The sequence below is a fragment of the Cavia porcellus genome, unplaced genomic scaffold (genome assembly GCF_034190915.1).
Source record: "Cavia porcellus strain 051 isolate PalLab524CR breed Dunkin Hartley unplaced genomic scaffold, mCavPor4.1 scaffold_5, whole genome shotgun sequence".
Lineage (NCBI taxonomy): Eukaryota > Metazoa > Chordata > Mammalia > Rodentia > Caviidae > Cavia > Cavia porcellus.
Genome location: NW_026947488.1, coordinates 106260024 through 106279052, shown reverse-complemented (window position 1 = coordinate 106279052; position 19029 = coordinate 106260024). Strand labels below are relative to the sequence as shown.

The 19029-nt window shown below is 36.3% G+C and overlaps 1 long non-coding RNA gene across 5 annotated transcripts in view; it reads right to left on the bottom strand.

The window, feature by feature from the left end:
• The window catches only part of LOC106027413 (uncharacterized), a 127774-nt gene extending 125259 nt beyond the window's left edge, over positions 1-2515 (bottom strand). For 4 of the 5 annotated variants that reach the window (XR_010047711.1, XR_010047708.1, XR_010047710.1 and 1 more), the window contains exon 1: positions 2090-2514. This is a non-coding gene — a long non-coding RNA (uncharacterized LOC106027413). Of the gene's footprint in view, positions 1-2089 lie in introns of all 5 variants that reach the window. The other variant, XR_010047712.1, reaches the window with a different exon arrangement.
• Between the last annotated feature and the right edge of the window lie 16514 nt (positions 2516-19029).

The following is a 19029-nucleotide window of genomic DNA, read 5'->3' as shown; positions in this document are numbered from 1 at the left end:
CTGGGGGTAGTGCAAACAAGAAATGAAGACAAACAAAAAATATACAAATAAAAATACGATTATATTTTCTCTACAATTTTGTTTTGCAGAACCCGAATATCAGAATTTAACCTTTAGTTATCTGTTATACAAGTGTACTCCTATGCAAAACTTATGTTTTCAGTATGTTAATACAAATTACAAACTTTACTATATAGTATTTAACAATTCGGTTCAAGTAATGAAAAATCGTGCACTATTCATTCAACATGAACTTCAGCTACTTTATAAAAATAAACTATATATTTGATATTTGTTTTATGTAAAACATTATTAAATTACATGGAGAAATCATTAAAAGATAAATATTACCTGAGAAGTTAAAAATAGCATTAGTTGTCTTTTAAATTCAAAATAACTACCTGAGAAGTGATACTTTAATATTTCAATGGAATGACACTTGTGGAGACTCACATGTATGTTGTGTTCCTATTAATAAATCCAGTACCTAGAGTGGCTGTTCAAGCTTCACAGGTACTAAATAATTAGAAAAATTGTTACGTGGGAATAACTGTTAAGAGCTTCTAGCAAACTTGATTATCATACAATACAGCACTTTATCATCCATAATGATACAAAACTTAATAATCTAAATGTCAGACGTCTCAAGTATTAAAAATTACTTTCTCCCATAAAAAATAAAATAATTACATTATTTTAATAATCCTCTTTTCTTTAACTACCTCTTCGATTATGAACACCAACTATCCTTGAAAACAAACAAGGGACATGATATGAACATATACGGCACTATAGGAGTGTGACACTACGATGGTCATCTTATAGGATGCTTTAAAAATCATAAGGGTTATGAATGATTTCCAAATTCACACATGCATTTATAGGTGCATTCTGTCAGGTGCATAATAATTGGAAAAGCATACTAATTGCATAAGTGAAAAATGAACAGCAATTCTGAATTCTACATAAAATATTAGAAAAAATGATATGGTTGTACAGACACGAAAAAAATCTATACTGTTTCGCTTTCCCTCTCTCAATCTTCTCCTATTCCCATAAATACTACAGTATAGAATCCCAAGCAATCTGACCTCCACTTTTACATCTGCAAATTAATTCAAGGCCCTGAAACACATGAGCTGTATGTTAAATGGCAGCTCTAACTGACCACAGGTGTTTATATTTAAAGCCTTTAGAAAACCTCACAGACAGGGGTGGTCATCATAGCAGTGAGAGCACCCAACTAAGAACAGGTTGCAAAACTTTTTATGGTTGTTCCATACCTAATTTAATGAGATTTAGAATATAGAGGTGATGTTTTTGTAGATCTTTAAATATCCAAATACCCATGACAGAAATCCAAATCAATGTTTTATAAAGATTGTGTAAATAAAAGGAAAGAAAATATTCTTTAAGATTTTGTGTTTTCCATTCCCCTCACGCACTCCACCACTTTACTCAAGGAAACAAAGTCCTTAAAAATCTGACAGTGCTCTGCCTTTTTGACTAGGATATTCACAACTTGGAAAATTCACACTCAACATTTACCTACCTCCCTCTCTCACAAAACAGAAAATACAACACAGATCTGTGAGCATCTGGTCTAGGAATAATTTCAAAGCAGTCTACATTCTGTGATCTAGAGTGGAAGGAAGGCTGAGTGAGAACAGGCAAGGGAGCCAGAGTCAGGCACCAGGCTGACAAACGCCCCAGGGTACAGCAAGGACAATCTATCATCTTATCCAGTTGTGTGCAGCAGCCCAGAGGCAGGCATCTCCGTTAAGTGTGTGCCTTGGAGTCTGACCTCTGGCGGAGGCTGCGTAGGAGTCTGTCTGCCCTTTAGCCCGTGAAGGGACTCACGTGCCGCTGATGCTTATGCACCCATTCAAAGAAATCTGTGCACACACGAATCATAGCTCCTAGGGCCGCCGTCCCGGATAGTGCAGACTGAGTGTTTAGGTGAAGGAACACATATAAGGTGAGCCCTGGAGAAGCTGATCCGAGACAAGCTGCCCGCAGCAGGCCGAAATCACACCAGCGCGCGAAGAACCGTCCTCCTCCCCCTCCCGCTTCTGACCCTGTCCCTTACCTTGGTTGTTGGAGACCTGACTACAGTAGCCCGGCTAAGCTGTCCTCAGAGGCAAAAAGAATCCAAATTGCCAAAGAAATTCTCGGACTTCGCAGCCCCCCATGGCTCTTGCTGGCTCCTCTCTCCTTGTGTGAAAGAAGTGGAAGCGGAGAGGCCAGGTGTTGTGGGGAGGTTGGGGATCCTGGTCCACGTCTTCCTCTTCTTCTTTCTCCTCCTCCACCCGGCCCGCAGGGGTGTCCCGGGGCGCCCACCGCACGAGGCCCCGGGAGCAGGGCACGAGGGTCCAGACTGCCCAGGTGCGGTGGCAGCCGCTATGAAGCTGCAGCTGCCTGAGGCGCCGGGAACCTCCTGGAGGCTGGAGGCGAGGGGAAAGCACTCACCGCCTCTCCCCCCCCCACCCCCCCGCGCGAGGACTATTCACAGGGGTCCGGGAGAGCGCACGCGCAGGAGCGAGCTTGGGCTGTGGTGTGGGGGCGGGGCCGAGGGGGCGGGGCGGCCGATTCGCGGCTGGGATGGGGGCGGGGCCGACCGGGTGGTCTGGCCAGATCGGGCCGCCCGAGCGCCTCTCTGTATTGAGAGGCGCGCTGTGCGGGGCGGCGCGGCACTGCAGCGGAGCACAGGGGCGGGCAGCGAGAACTTTCCTCTGGCCGCTGGGAGGAGAGCCCGGCGGGGGCTGCGGCCGCGCGGGGCGGCAAAGGGTCCGAGGGAGCTGCGAGCTGAGTGCTCAGCCCTCGCCTGCGCGGCGTTGGCAGCGGCTTGCAAGGCGGGCACCTCGGACTCTGCTGCGCCCGCGCTGCACCCAGACGGTGCGAGCCGCTCTCCGGCGTCTCCGTGGCTGCACTCAGTCCCTGAAGCACTTAACCCCCATTTTGCAGCTGCAGCGCTGACCGTTTTAAGATGAGTCAGCTGCTGACCTTGACTCCCCCTCACTTCCCATTTCCGCGCTGGAAGAGGTGCTCTTTGAAACCACCCACCCCAAGTCCAGAGCTCTAGGCGCACAGCTGGAAAGGGCTCCCGGGGTCCCCAGGGCCCAGGCTCTCGGGAGCGCAGGGCTGCAGAAGGGCGAGCGCAGCGCAGCTCTACCCGGTCTGGCGCTCTCCGGCTTGGCGGCGCGGCTTGTATCTCTGTTCAGCGCTGGAGGGGGTAGTAGACCGCAAAATTTTTTAAACAATATGAGTTTTAAACAATATGAGTACAAAGCACCAAGAAACTTTTCTTAAAATTAGATTAAAAGAATATTATAACAGAAGAAAGAGGGGAAGAAACAGAAGAAAAAAGTTTTAAGTTCATTTCCAAAATTCATTATTATTTACAAACCATAGTACCATACCTGAAATATAAACACGTACTTCAAAGTAACAGTAAAAATTGACTAAAACTAAATTTCTCTCCTTCCTCCACTATAACTACAGTTCTTTTACTATTCACAATATTTTTTTAAATAAGCCAAGGTCAAGCTTGTCATACTAAGTATTTCTTGGATAGCTAGTTGGTAGTCATATGGTAAGGTTTTAAAGAAAAAAACATTTCTCAATATAGAAACACATTTCATAGAAAAAGTTTAGAAAATGTTTAAACTATCAATTATATATCTGAATGCAGTATGGTATCAATTATATATCTGTTTAATAAAACTCATCTCAAAAGGTGAATTGGAATATAATAATCATCACTTTTGACTATAACAAGATTATGTGAATTTGACATACTGTGTTTTCAAAACATGATTGCAAAAGGAATTACTATAACTATTTGAGCATTATTGTGTTGTATTTGTTAAACTCTTCTTAGGAACACAATTGTCTTCCCATGAGGAAGAGTTAATGGTTAATTACCTTGTATGAAGAAGAGTTTGTTTCATGATGATTGCATGGTTATTTCATGCGAGCTAGAAACAACTGCAGTTTAAAGAAATATGCTTCTTTTTTATTTTCTGCCACTGTTTATATATCTACTGACATGTGACACTTTCAAAATGATAAGCCAGTCAATGAACCAGATGCAATATCCATGTAGATTTATCTGCATTTGTCTTTTGAATCATACCAATATTCAAAAAAGCATTCATGTATCATTTGTCACAGCTATATTGTTCAGAATTGTTTTGTATTCTTTTAGACCATTGTTTTTCATAAGAGATGTGGTCCAAATTCAATTAAGAAATGATTAAACTTTTTATTAAGTAAATGTTATATATGACACAAATCTAATCTACAATTTCATTTACAGTAGAAATAACAGTATCCATACATCTGCATATAAAATGCTGAAGAGGAAAGCCTAAGCCTGCAATTAATTTCTTTGAAGAAACAAATGAATAATTATAATGTTTAATACTCAGCATGTTTCAAAGCTTGAGAAAACCCTAAGTATATTATTTTGGTAGAAGAGTAAATTAATCCATTTATAGAAGTGATTAGCATTCTCTGAGGTCAAGATAAGAGAAAGGAATACAAGGAAAGTTGATCCTCAGGCATGTCAAAACATCAGGTTAAAAGATTAGGTTCGTAGTTGAAACAATCCAAATTGCCTAAGCCTTTTTGGTTAATATAAAATTTAGAGACATACTGAGGACAACAATAATAAATACATATAAATAAGTATGTGTGTATATGTATATATATATATATATATATATATATATATGAGTTTTATATGTTTCAGTATCTAAGCAACTAACTTTCAAAATTCCGTGAAATAATGTATTGTTAATTTGAGGCTCTTCGGTTTCAGAAGATACAAAACAAAGAGGAGACACTCTTTGTTTATCTCAGAAATTTTTACACGTGTTACTTTTTGAAGAAAACACCTAAAATAATTCTGCATATTTTATTTTAGTATATGAAAACTTAAAAATCTTGCACAAAAATGATGCAGCTTGAAATTACATAAGGCATATTACTCCTGATTCTATTGTGATAATTATATATTATTGCTGTCATATGATATATTAGAGTAAAAGAAAAAGTATATGGATATATGCATAATGCACCTATCATGTTTATAAAACATTTGTGTGCAGTTAAGTGAAAACATCCTTTGCAGTACTTTTCTAATTCAGTAACTATTTACCAAGCAAGATTTTCATGTACATTTATGCCACGTACTATGCAGAAGTTACAAAGATTATTTGCGTTTAGCTCTGATGTCTCAGAGGTTTTATCATATTGCAGAGCACAGACACATGGATTGTATTATTCGAATAGAAATGATTCTGTATAGTGCCATCATGAAATTCCAAATTATTAGAGAAGAAGAAAGGAATCAGACTCTTTCCTTCTAAGGCCTGAATCTCTATAGTTACTGCTTTTGTCTGAAGTAAACATGCTTTTGGCATAGGTTGGAGAAGCTATCCTCTGAAGGTTTGTCTATGAACTTTTACAAATGTTAAATCCATGCTAAGAGCTATGCACAGTGTAGTTCAAACTTACATTTTTAGTGAAATTGACTTACATCAATGCATATCAGGTATCCTCAAAAAGTAATTTACCTACAAATACAAAACTTTTCAAAATGTATTTAAATTTATTTATGAGTAGCATGTTATTTAGTATCTCTTTCATGTAACAGGATGGCCAACTGTATCAAATAACATTCTTTTCTTTGAATAATAATATCATTAAAGAACATTTTCTAAATATCAATGGAGTATTTTCTAAATAGCAAAGAAGGAAGATATCTTTATAATTTTTTGTATAGTGAAAGATTATTTATTATTTCCATTATAACAAGTTTCACAAGATTATTGCTATTAGTTTCTATTCAACTATTCAAAATAGACAGCTAATCAAAATATACCTTATATTTTATCTTGCATTTTTTCTACATTAAAATAATTTATACCTTATTTCATGTAAAGATAAGGTTAGATTTTTGAAGAACTCTTTGTTATGTCAAATACTTAAATGTTAAATTTATTAACTAATTATGTATTTGAATATAATTATCATCTAAATATTCTAGTTATTTTGATACTGATAATGCAAGGTATTCTCTTTTGCTACACTAAATCTTTTATGATTTAAACATGCTAGATCTAGAGAAGGAATTCCGAATGCATCTTGTAAATTGGATTTCTTGAGTAAAATTCCTTCTTAAAATATTTTAGTGTAGTTTATAACAGGTGCCTGGTTGTATTTTGGCTCTCACTTCTATATTTTTTACATATTAAATTTATAAATAAAACTATGAATCAACCTCGCCATGGGTGTGCAGAGGAGCAGCTGAGTGGATCTGGGACGCCTGCATCAGCCTTCCCGTGTGTCTGGAGGACTGTGGCTATCTCAGCAAGCAAGGGAGGATCGCAGGTTCCAGAGGCACTGCAGCAGCCTGTGGTGAGTGCTCAGCAGCTCTGCCCAAAGGCCAGACTATTCGGGACCCTCCAGGCTTCCAGGTGCAGTGAAGTGGAGAGGTGGGTTTGAGGCGTCTACATCTGCCTCGGCATCCCGGCTGCGCTTGGAGAGCTGTGGAGCTTCCAAAGGGCAGGTGGGCACACAATGTCCCTGAGGCCCAGCTTATCTGGAACTGCAGAGTTCTGAACAGGCAGAGGAGGGCCATTGGTTCTGCAGGCCCAGTGGCATGGGGTAACAGGGTGCCAGAGTCTCAGGAGCTGCATCATAGAAGAGGATTACCAACAGACACTGAGGAAGCTTTCAAATAACACTTGAAACACAGAAATATAGGAATATGACAAAAAGACCAAATTACAACCTCAAACCTCCAGCCCATCTCAAGAAACCCTAGGAGCAATGTATATAGAAGGAAACATATGCCATTCACCTCAAATGTTAGACACAATAGCTACTGAAATTAACAAGCAACTTCAGGAAGATTTAAAGAAATTCAAACTCGAAATAATCTCCCAGGTAAAAGAAGAAATGATAAAAAAAGAAAGAGATTCTGAATATATCTAAAGAAAACACAGATAAAAAATTGGAGGAACTAAACCAAAGGATAGATTCCCTAGACGAGCAATATAAGAAACAAACAGAATACATAATGCAGATGCACAGAGATATACAGGAAATAAAAAACTCCACTGAAAGTTGTAAAAACTGCCTTAATGAAAGGGACGATAGAATTTCAGACCTTGAAGACAGGATTGCAGCTAGTGAACAGGAAAGGAAAGATCTTTTAAAAATAACAAGGAATCAGGAAACAACAATTCAACAACTGCAAGATGATGCAAAGAAATATAACATAAGAATGATAGGGATTAATGAAAAAGGCCCCAACATCAGGATCAGTGAAGCATATAGAAATCCAAATAGTCATAACCAAAATAAAACTACACCCAGACATATAATAATCACCATCCCAGAAATCCAACACAAGAATAGATTATTAAAAGCTGTCAGAGAAAAAAGACAGATAACTTATAAAGGAAAACCTATCAGAATCACAGTGGACTTCTCAGCACAAACAATAAAGTCAAGAAGAGCATAGAGTGAAGTACTCCAGATCCTAAAGCAAAATGATTTCCAACCGAGACTGATGTATCCTGCAAAACTATCACTCAAAATTGATGGTGAAATATGATATTTCCATGACAAAGAACAGCTGAAGAACTTCATGAACACCAAACCAACCCTGCAAAAAATATTCAAAGACAGTTTAGATACACAAAGGAAAAAACCACAAAGCAAAGCAGATAATTGAACAGAACAGAAAGATAAAGACACAACAGGAGAGAGATAACATGTCAACAATAAACCAGCAATTAACATTAATAACCATTAATGTAAATGGTCTCAATGCACCAATCAAAAGAAAGAGACAAGCAGAATGGATCAAGAAACAAAATCCAACCATATGCTGTTTACAGGAAACCCATCTAACCCAGAAGGACACTCACAGACTGAAAGTCAAAGGATGGAAAACAATACTTCATGCAGCAGGAATCAAAAAAACGGCAGGAGTAGCCATTCTGTTTGCAGACAACGTGAACTTTAAACCAACAATGACCATAAAGGACAAAGAAGGTCACTACATACTCTTAAGGGGAAAACTCCAAGAGGAAGAGATAACTATCTTAAATATACATGCATCAAACTCCAGAGCACCTAGTTATATAAAACAAATATTAAAAGAAATGAAAACTCAAATTATCAGTAACACAATTTTAACAAGAGACCTTAATACGCCATTGACACCAAGGGACAGATCAACCAGACAGAAAATGAGCAAAGAAATACCAGAACTGAATCACACCTGTGAACAAATGGATTTGATAGACATATACAGAATGTTCCACCCAACAACATCAGAATACACATTCTTCTCAGCAGTACATGGATCATTCTCTAAAATAGACCATATATTAGCTCACAGAACATATTTAAACAAAAGCAAAAGATTTGAAATCATCCCTTGCATGTTATCGTATCATAGCACTCTGAAATTAGAAATTAATGATAAAAGATACTGCAAAAATCCCACAAACACATGGAAACTGAATAACACACTCCTGAGTAATCAGTGGGTCACAGAAGAAATTAAAGAAGAAATTAAACAATACCTAAAGAAAATGAAAATGCAGATACACCTTACCGGAATTCATGGGATGCAATGAAAGCTGTCCTCAGAGAAAAATTTATTGCACTGAGTTCCCACATCAGGAAAACAGAATGAATACAAATAAATAACTTGATGCTACACCTCAAAAAGCTAGAAAAGAAGAGCAAGTCAAGCCCAAAGCCAAAAGTAGAGAGGAAATTATAAAAATCAGAGCAGAAATCAATGCAATAGAGACTAAGAAAACAATCCAAAGAATCAAAGAATCAAAAAGTTGGTTCTTTGAAAGAATAAATAAAATCAATAAGCCCCTAGCCAACCTTATTTAAAAAAGGGAAGAAAAAGCTCAAATTCATGCAATAAGAAATGAAAAAGGAGAAATCACCACAGACCCAATAGAAATACAGAAGATCATCAACACCTATTTCGAAAACCTCTACTTTCAAAAGTTTGATAACACAGAAGAAATAGACAGATTCTTATAAACATATAAAGTACAAAAGCTAGATCAAAAGTATGTAAAACTGTTGAATAACCCAATCTCTGTTAATGAAATTGAAAATGTAATTAAGTCCTTACCTACAAAGAAGAGCCCAGGCCCAGATGGATTCACTGCAGAATTCTGCAAGAAATACAAAGAAGACCTAATGCTGACACTCTTCATACCATTCAATCGAATTGAAAGGGAAGCAATCCTTACTAAGTCATTCCTGGAAACAAATATTACTCTAGTACCAAAACCTGAGAAAGACCCAACTAAAAAAGAGAACTATAGACCGATCTCCCTAATGAACACAGATGCAAAAATTCTCAATAAAATATTGGCAAATAGGATGCAGCAAATCACCAAGAAGATTATACACCATGACCAAGTGGGATTCATCCCAGGAATGCAAGGATGGTTCAACATACGTAAATCAATAAATGTAATCCACCATATCAATAAACCCAAAAATAAGAATCACATGATCATTTCTATAGATGCAGAAAAAGCCTTCGATAAGGTCCAACATTTATTCATGATAAGAACTTTATTGAAAATTGAAATAGATTGTCTTTACCTCAATTTAATAAAGGCCATTTATGACAAACCAACAGCCAGCATCATATTAAATGACCAAAAATTGAAAGCCTTTACTTTAAAATCAGGCACAAGACAAGGATGTCCTTTATCACCCCTCCTATATAATATAGTACTGGAAGTACTAGCCAGAGCAATTAGGCAAGAGAGAGAAATAAAAGGAATAAAGATAGGAAAAAAAGAAGTTAAATTATCATTGTTTGCAGATGACATGATTCTCTACATAGAAGATGCCCTAAACTTCATTGAAAGACTCTTAGATACAATAAATCAATTCAGTAATGTGGCTGGATACAAAATCAATACTCAGAAATCAATAGCATTCCTATACACGAACAACAAAATCACAGAGAGGGAAATAAGAGAAACTACACTCTTCACATTAGCAAGCAAAAAAATGAAATATTTAGGAATTACTCTTATGAAAGAAGTGGAAGACTTATACAGTGAAAATTATAATACAGTGAAAAAAGAAATTGATCTCAGAAAATGGGAAGACATCCCTTGCTCATGGATAGGAAGAAAAAACATTGTGAAAATGGCCATTCTCCCAAAACTGTTATACAGATTCAATGCAATCCCAATAAAAATACCATCAACATACCTTATAGATCTAGAGAAATCACTAGTAAATTTCATCTGGAACCAAAAGAAACCTAGAATATCAAAGGCAATTCTAAGCAGCAAAGACAAAGCTGGAGGCATCAAAATCCCTGACTTGAAGTTATACTGCAAAGCAACAGTAGTAAAAGCAACATGGTATTAGAATCAAAACAGAGCTGAAGTTCAATGGAATAGATTAGAAGATACAACCACAACTACAAACACACTCAACCACCTTATCTTTGATAAAGGAGCCAAGCAGGTTCACTGGAAGAATGACAGTCTCTTTAATAAATGGTGCTGGAAAAACTGGCTCTCCATTTGCCGAAAACTAAAGCTAGACCTATGTCTATCACCATGTACTAAATTAAAATCTAAATGCGTCAAAGATCTGAATATTAAAACAGAAACACTAAATCTATTGGAAGACAAATTGGGTAGAAACCTTGGAGACATAGGAGTAGGTAGAGAATTCATGAACAGGACTCAAACCGCACAGGAAATACTTCCCAGAACCAATAACTGGGACAACTTCTCATTAAAAAGTTTCTGCATGTCAAAAGAAATCTCCAGCATAGTGAAAAGAAAACCCACAAACTGGGAAAAGATTTTAGTGAACTCTCTCTCCGACAAGAGACTCTTGTCTAAAACATATAAAGAATTAAAAAAAACTCAGACCATCAAAATTCATAGATCCAATCCAAAAATGGGCATCTGAGATGAATATGCACTTCTCTGATGAAGAAATGCAAATGGAAAATAAATACATTGAAAAATATTCATCATCATTGGTCAATAGAGAAATGCAAATTAAAACCACACTGAGATACCATCTCACTCCTGAAAGAATGGCCAGGATCAAGTAAACCAACAACAACAAATGCTGGAGAGGCTGTGGGGGAAAAAGGAACTCTCCTACACTGTTGGTGGGAGTGTAGACTGGTGTAGCCTTTGTGGAGGTCAGTCTGGAGATTTCTCAAAAACCTGTGATTAGAAGTCCCATTTATTCCATCTATTCCAATTCTAGGTATATTCCCAGAAGAACTGAAAGCATCATACCACAGTGATATATGTGCACCTATGTTTATAGCAGCACAATTTGTAATCGCCAGATCTTGGAAACAACCCAAGTGTCCATCAACTGAGGAATTTATAAAAAAAAGTTGTGGTATTTCTATACAATGGAGTATTATTCAGCTATAAAGAAGGATCACATTGAGATATTTATCAATAAAGGGGCACAGCTTGAGACCATACTCATAAGTGAAATAAATCAATCTCGCATATATGAACACCAAATAGTTCCCCTAATGTAAATAATGATTCAAATATATAAAAATATGTGGTAATCATGATTCCCCGTTATGTGTCCTTGAAGCCTTATAAAGTTTTCACTTATTAATTGGAAAGGCTTTATTCTAGGCTTCTTGATATGGAAATATTTGAAGCTATAGTATATGAAGTTTTATTCAAATATTTCAAGGAAAAAGACAGACACTATGGTAACTACTATTAAGTTGGGTTATTTGGTGGTGAAGCACTAGGTTGCTGAAACAGTCATGCTTTGACCTGTATTGTTATATTGTTATGTCCTGTTTTATCTCAATCTCTCCCTTATTCATTAAAAAAATTATTTAGTTATTTCTTATGTTTGTTTTAATTAAGGGGGAAAATTTAAAAAATTAGCAGGATATATAATAGTAACTTTTTTGATTTCCTATTAACTTGTTTTGAAGTCCTGTAATACTCCCACTATCTTGTTTTGACTGATTAGACTCTGTTTCATTTTGTATGATAGTATCAAGTTTGAGGGTATAGGCAATTACTTTGAAGGCAGTAAGATTCACTAACATGCCCATTCTGATTTGACTATTGTCTCCTTTGGAAGTCCTGTAATGTTTACAATGCTTACGTTTTATCGGTCTTGTTCTCTACTGTTTTGTACAACCTTATAATATCTAATGAGATAGACAATTCTTTTTAAGGAAACAAGATACATTGTTGATAACCTTGTACTCTGTTTTACATCATGTGGTATGTCTATCCTTCGTTTGACTGACAGCTTTGTTTTGCCATATTTGACTTTATTCTAACCCCCCCAAAAATGTAATAAGAACTAAGGAGTATTAAAACCCAAAATGTGTAAATTTTGTTGTAAAAAAGAGAGGGAAAAAATAGAGTTCTAAATGATACAACAGCAAGTGTGTTTAGGGGTGTTAAATAGCTGACCATATTAATGTTTTTGGTTGTATCATTGAACACAACTGTTTGCAGTCTCACTGTTTGAATGTTCACTTTGTATGCTTTGATACTGTGATTTGAGCAACTATCTCTAAGATGATAATATGTAATCTATTAACTGGTGATTTCTTAGTGTTTTTTTTTTTTTTTTTTTGTAGTTCTGTCTCTTAGTTACTTTTTACTCATTGCTGAGACAAAATACCTGAAGCTCAAGGTTGGGAAAGGAAAGGTTTATTTCTTACAGTTTTTGGAGGTTTCAGTCCACACTCAGTTGGCTCCAAGACAGGCAGGCATGGCTGGGCTGCAGTTCATGGCGGCCGCCAACAGAAAACTCAAACCAGCAAAGAGAAAAACACACCTTCTTCCTGCCATTACATCACATCCTGGCTCCACCCCTATGTGGGTGGAGCACTGACACCATCAATCCAAGCACTATACAATGAACCATCACATATGAACAATGCAAACTCATGAGGCCTGGGGGACACAAACATAAACCATGACATTCTATATTACTTGTACCCTTACACCACTTTGTTTTGTTTTGTTTTTTTCTCTTTTTCCTTTTAAATAAAATTTAAAAAAATAATAATAAAATTTATTTTCAACTAATGGAGTCTTGGGATAGGGACATAAAGCTTAGAGGCTGCCAAGTTGGTTCTAGACATCTGCTGGCTCTCTATGCTCATTAGTGGGGTAAAAAACTCTCTTATAGATAATGGGTATAGACTATCTAACCAAGCAGAATTGTTAGCTAGTTTCTTAGTGTGTAAGGAAGATATGCTCTTATATTTAAGAAATATTGCAGAATTTGACTTTTAACAATTGAAATTAATATAATTTCCTTTGTACTTGGCCCATATTGCTCAAATTTGATATCAGTAGTGTAACATTTTTGCATATAGAATGCTCCATATTATAGAGCTTTAGTTATTATACACAGGGCTTATAAAGCCATGAATGGAAGTTTGGAACATCAGATTTTTCACTATAATTTCATCATTGTTTCATTGTTTTTATTCTACTAGAGTGCAAATAACACACAACACTAACATCCCATGGGTCTTATAATTTACAAACCTTACCAACGTTTGAGATTTTTTTAAAATATGAAAGCATGTTCCCATTTAAAACTTCCTGAACCTAAACTTTAGAGTCCTTTCTATGACTAAACTTGATAATGTGATTCTGAAACATTTGGAACTAGATTGTGAGAAGAGTTTGGAAAAGTTTGACTAGGCCCACTGCAGAACAGTTGGAATGCTATACATAGAAACTTTGTGAATTCTGGTTAGAGTTTAAAAGGTCAGAGTGTTGATAAGAATGCAGACCATAAAGTTTAGGCTCAGAAGTTTCAAATGGGAACACTCTTGAAAATTAGACTGTAGGCAACCCATGTTACTCTCTGACAGTTGTCTCCTTTTGCTCATTTGAAAAAACTGATATTAAGGGTGGTAAACTAATTGATACGGTGAGGAAATTTCAAGTAACCCAACATTCAGGCTGTAACATGGATACTGCTAGTTTTTCTTAGATAGATATACAGTGAGAATTTGAAACAGAGAGCAGGGAGGAAAAAAACCCCTGAAAAACCTATGATTTAACCTGTTGAAGAGATTAGTGCTATCATAAAGAAACTAAATATTTTACACCAGAACAAGCAGAAAGATGTTTTGAGGTACTTCATGAATCATCAAGATCTCACTCACTGTAAGATTAAGGGTACAATATGTAAACTTTTCTTTTGAGAATAGAGAGGAACCTAGATCCTCATCTCCAGAAAGACCACCTAGAGAATCAATTCCTCAGGATCAATTTCATTGTATTCAGCTTTCTAGGCACTCAGTTTTCATTGCAGCCATAATCCAAGGTAATCCAGCTGCTACTGCTGCTAGAGCTGGCAGCAAATTTAGGCATCAGACAGGTAATGCTAGTTTTATAGGCATACAGAATATGAGTTGTAGGGCTCATGTACGTGATGGTGTATCCCTGTAATTCCAGCAATCTTGCTTAGACAAGAAGATTGAAATTGAAGGCCAATGTGGACAACTTAGAGAAAGCCTGTCTCAAAATTAAAAAAAAAAACATATATTAAAACAGGGAGCTGGGCATGTAGCTCAAGGTGAAAGTTAGGATTTCCACTCCCAAGGCCACCACAAAAATAAAAGAGAGATATGAGGCCATGGAGTCTTTCAATCATATTTCAAATAAAGACCTGGGAGCCCAGAGAAGGTAAGCAGGAAGGTGTTCAAATGAAACCAAAGCACAATGGACACCACAGGAAGATGGAAATGCCAGGGATATGCAATGTCCGCTGAGCAAAGCCATCCCTGTGATCCAGCAAAATTAGCCAAGGGAAAGGTCTTGTGGGCTGCAACTACTGACACCACAGAAGTGAAGTCACCTAGCACACATTTTACCACCTTGTTCCCTGAATGCATGACATGGAGCTACATAGTTTAATGTTTGAACTGCTGGAATACAGCCTTGCACTGTCTGGTTATTTTCTTCTCAAATTCCTCCCTTTGCCATGAGAATGCTTACCTCCTATCTTTCTGAATCTTGAATAGATAACCTTTTTTTTTTTTTAACATTTTATGGAAGTTACAAATATGTATTTGCCTTGTGTCTAGGAATGAATGAGCATGGATTTTTGAGCACTGACAGAATTATTGAGACTTTGGTGAGGACCTCAGGACTTACATCATCTTTGGATGAATTATGACCTTGTGTTTATTTGGAATGTTTTTATGGTTTAAAGGGATATATTGGGTGTCATGTTGACAAGAATAGAATGTGGCAGTTAATCTGAAATCTCAACAAAGTTACCTTGACAGTTACCTAAAACATTACTAAAGCACACCTCTGGTTGTGTCTGGGTAGGACACACAGCCTAAATGTAGCTCCTTGTCTCTTGCTTTCTTACTATTTCCCTGTTGTGGTTCTCGGCTGCTATTCAGTGAACAGCTTTGCTCCATCTGACCATTCTGCCATGATGTTCCTACACTGGAGTTACGTGACAATGAACTAAATCCTCTGATAGCATGAAACTCATTAAACTGTTCCTTTAGGTTGCAGGTGTTGCATACTATGTCCCTACAATAAAAACTAATATACCTTACATTATTTCACCTGAAATCCAAATGTAAACATTATCCTATGATAAGTCATAAAAATTTAAATTTAAGTTTAAACTGAAACACCATACTTATCAATTTATCCTTTGGTAAGACATCATCAGTTTTAATAGAAGAATAAAAGAGAGAATAAAAGAGTTTGTTTAAGTACATCAAAATTCCAAAGGTTTAGAAACCTCTTTGTGATCCATTCCCCTACTTACAGGCTAGTTTTTCCCTGTTCTCATCAATTTAGTATTAGCTGTCAAATTTTTCTCATTATATGACAGTCTTTCTCTTCAGTTTAAGCAGTTTTATATTATATGAAATGTATAGAAAAGCTGGCTTAGACAAATCTATTTATGATCCCTTTGCTCAGTCACTAAATGGACATATGAGTCTTCTTACCTTCTAAATTTTGTTTTGTTTAAAGTGGACATGATAAAATCTACTTTAGAAACTCAGTGATCAAGTTAAATTAATTAATGAATAAATAAATTTGGGACAGATTAGATGCTTAAGTAAAACATATTTCCCTCCTATTCTCAAACTGTACTTTTCAAATTGGAAAAAGCAATATCTTTATCAATTGTAAAAGTAATGTAGCAAATATTTATATATGTTATAGTAAAGTGATGTTGCAGGAAGTGACTGACAGATAATTTCAGCACTTATAAATATCAAGTTTATTAATAAAATTTTAAATGTATTCATGTGGCCTCTTTGCACTAATAAAAATTTAATATTTTATTTATGTAACAACATTCACATAAGTTGCCACTAGAGGGAATTGTAATATCAGAAATGTCTTTCAAAATCTTCAGCAGGGAATGCAGAAAATTGCATTATAAAGTAAAATTACCAGGTAGGGATACCTTTCATTAGATTTCACATCTAATGAAAAATAAAAGTATTTACCTGAGTTGATTCACTTTACTTAGATATACATTATTTTTCAATAAATAGTATTTGTGGGCTGTTAAGAGACATCACATTTAGAAATTAAAATAATTTTTTTGAAATATTAAGCACAGACAACAAGAGCAAAACTATACAGGTGACTGCATCAAACTAAAATATTTTTGCACAATAAAGATAATGAGAAACAAAATCAAAAGTTAAATACAATGTGAAAAAATATTTGCAAGCTACCTTAGGGTTTGTCAGTGGTTGAGGTTGAAATATGAGTATGTAAGGGGCTTATAGCACGCTGTAGCCAATAAACAAACAAAAATAAATTAAATAGTGGACAAAGAACAAAATAGAAAGTTTTCCAAAGAAGGTGTATATAAATGACCAGTAGATATATGAAAAACTTATGAGCAACACTAATGATTAGGGAAATGCAAATTAAAAAAAACACAAGGTATCAGATTATTTGTGATAGTGTGATTATTCTCAAAACAATGACAAATGATATGTATTGGTGATGATGTGACAAGAAGAGTCCTTATACACTGTTGGAGAAAATAGAAACTATGATATTATTAAGTGTTGTAGTCAGGGATTGTACACAGAGAACAATTCAGATCAGGACATGGAGTCTATATTTTTATAATGGCCACTGGAAGTTAACACAGGAAAATGCAGGAAATCTATCCACAACACCAAAGACATAGATTATTTAGTCAAGACCCTAAACCCCACAGCAATGTCTCACATGAGTCCAGATAAAAACCCAAAGCTCGGGACAATGTCTCCTATGAGTCCAACTGGAGGTCCAGAGCCCACAAGAAGGACTCACGTCAGTCTCTTTTACAGATCTGTGTCAGGAAGACCCAAGGGTCAGCGGTGGAAGCCAGAAAGTCTATGCCAGCAGGGTGAAGGAGCTGTGCTAGTGGGAAGAGTGTTGTACACAGGACCCGAGAAGTCACACTCACAACAAAGACCAGGGCTGTCCTGAAAGGCACCACAGCCATCCTCAGCGACACGGAGGCCCCAAGCTCCTCCGAGGACAAGCACAGTTGGGTACATGCCAGGAAGCAACGTGAGGAGTTCATCCTGGAGACCAAGCAGCACATGTCTTCCCCTCTGGAGCCAGGAAGCAGTGCTCGATGTGAGGAGCAAAACTTCTCCAGGAGAACCCACAGCTCAGACAGCAAGTCGTAGGAGGACTCACAATGCCTCCTTAATGCCTCAATCCCCCACATCTCCCTTCTTCTTCACCTATTTATCCTAGCAACTTTCATCAGGTGGAGCATCCTCACTCAATGCTATGCTGATGTAATACAGCTTGCATTAAGTTGACTACCCATTCTTAATCCATAACATTAAGAAAAACAGCTTTGCAATTCTTTAAAAAATAGTAGCATCTTATGATCCAGCAATCCTACTATTGAATATGCATCTAAGGACACCAAATCAATATAATAGAGAGATAGTCCCCTTCGTACCTTCATTTTAGCCTTATTCAGACTAGCCAAAATATAAAGTTAACCTAGGGATCCATCAGTAAAGAAAGAGTAAGAAAAACAGAAATACATGTATTCTAGGTGTTTATTTAAGAGTCTAGAAAAAAAATAAATCTCTGTCATTTGTGATACCATGTTAGGTGAAATAAGTCAGATATAGAGAGACAAATATGGGTTGATATCTCATATGTTTGAACTCTAAAAAATGGCAAGCTCATAGAACAGATACCAAAGTGTTTTCTGGAGTCTGAGGGTAGAAAAATGAGAAATTCAAAGTGTTCATAATTTTATTTACAAAAGAAATAAATTCTGGAGACCTAACACAGATCATAGTGAGTATGGTTAGTAATAAGGTATACTTGGACTTTGCAAGAAGAGTAAACCTTACAACTTTTTATTACACACTGTGTAGGTAATAGACACACAGTATTAGTGGATTTGTTTCTGGCTTTGGTTTCACAAAGTGTATGTATATCAAAACACCATCTTACAGAACTTATAAATACAACTGCATTTCAGTAAAGGTAGAAGTAATCCTTTAAGAAACAATCCTTCATGCCAAGGATATAGCTTAGTGCTACAAGCACCTGCCTGGAAAGCACAGAGTCCAGAGTTCAATTTCCAGTACAAAAAAAAAAAAAAAGAAAAGAAAAGAAAGAAAGAAAGGAAAAAGGAAAGAAACATTTCAATAGCTTTCCCTATTCAAAACACTTCTTTTCAGAAGAGAGAAATATTTTAGTGTTTTAGATAGATTTTGTTGTACCTTATACATTTGTTAGATGACTGTTAAAATACATATTTATTTTCACAGTTGCTTAAATGAAGACAAAATCAATGATCCTCAAGATCATATATAATTATTGGCATTGTAATTTTTTTTTATTTAAGAGGAAAAAGAGAAAAACACAAAACAAAACAAAGCAGTGTAAGGTTACACATAATACAGAACTACAAAAAAAAACATAACAGTAAGAA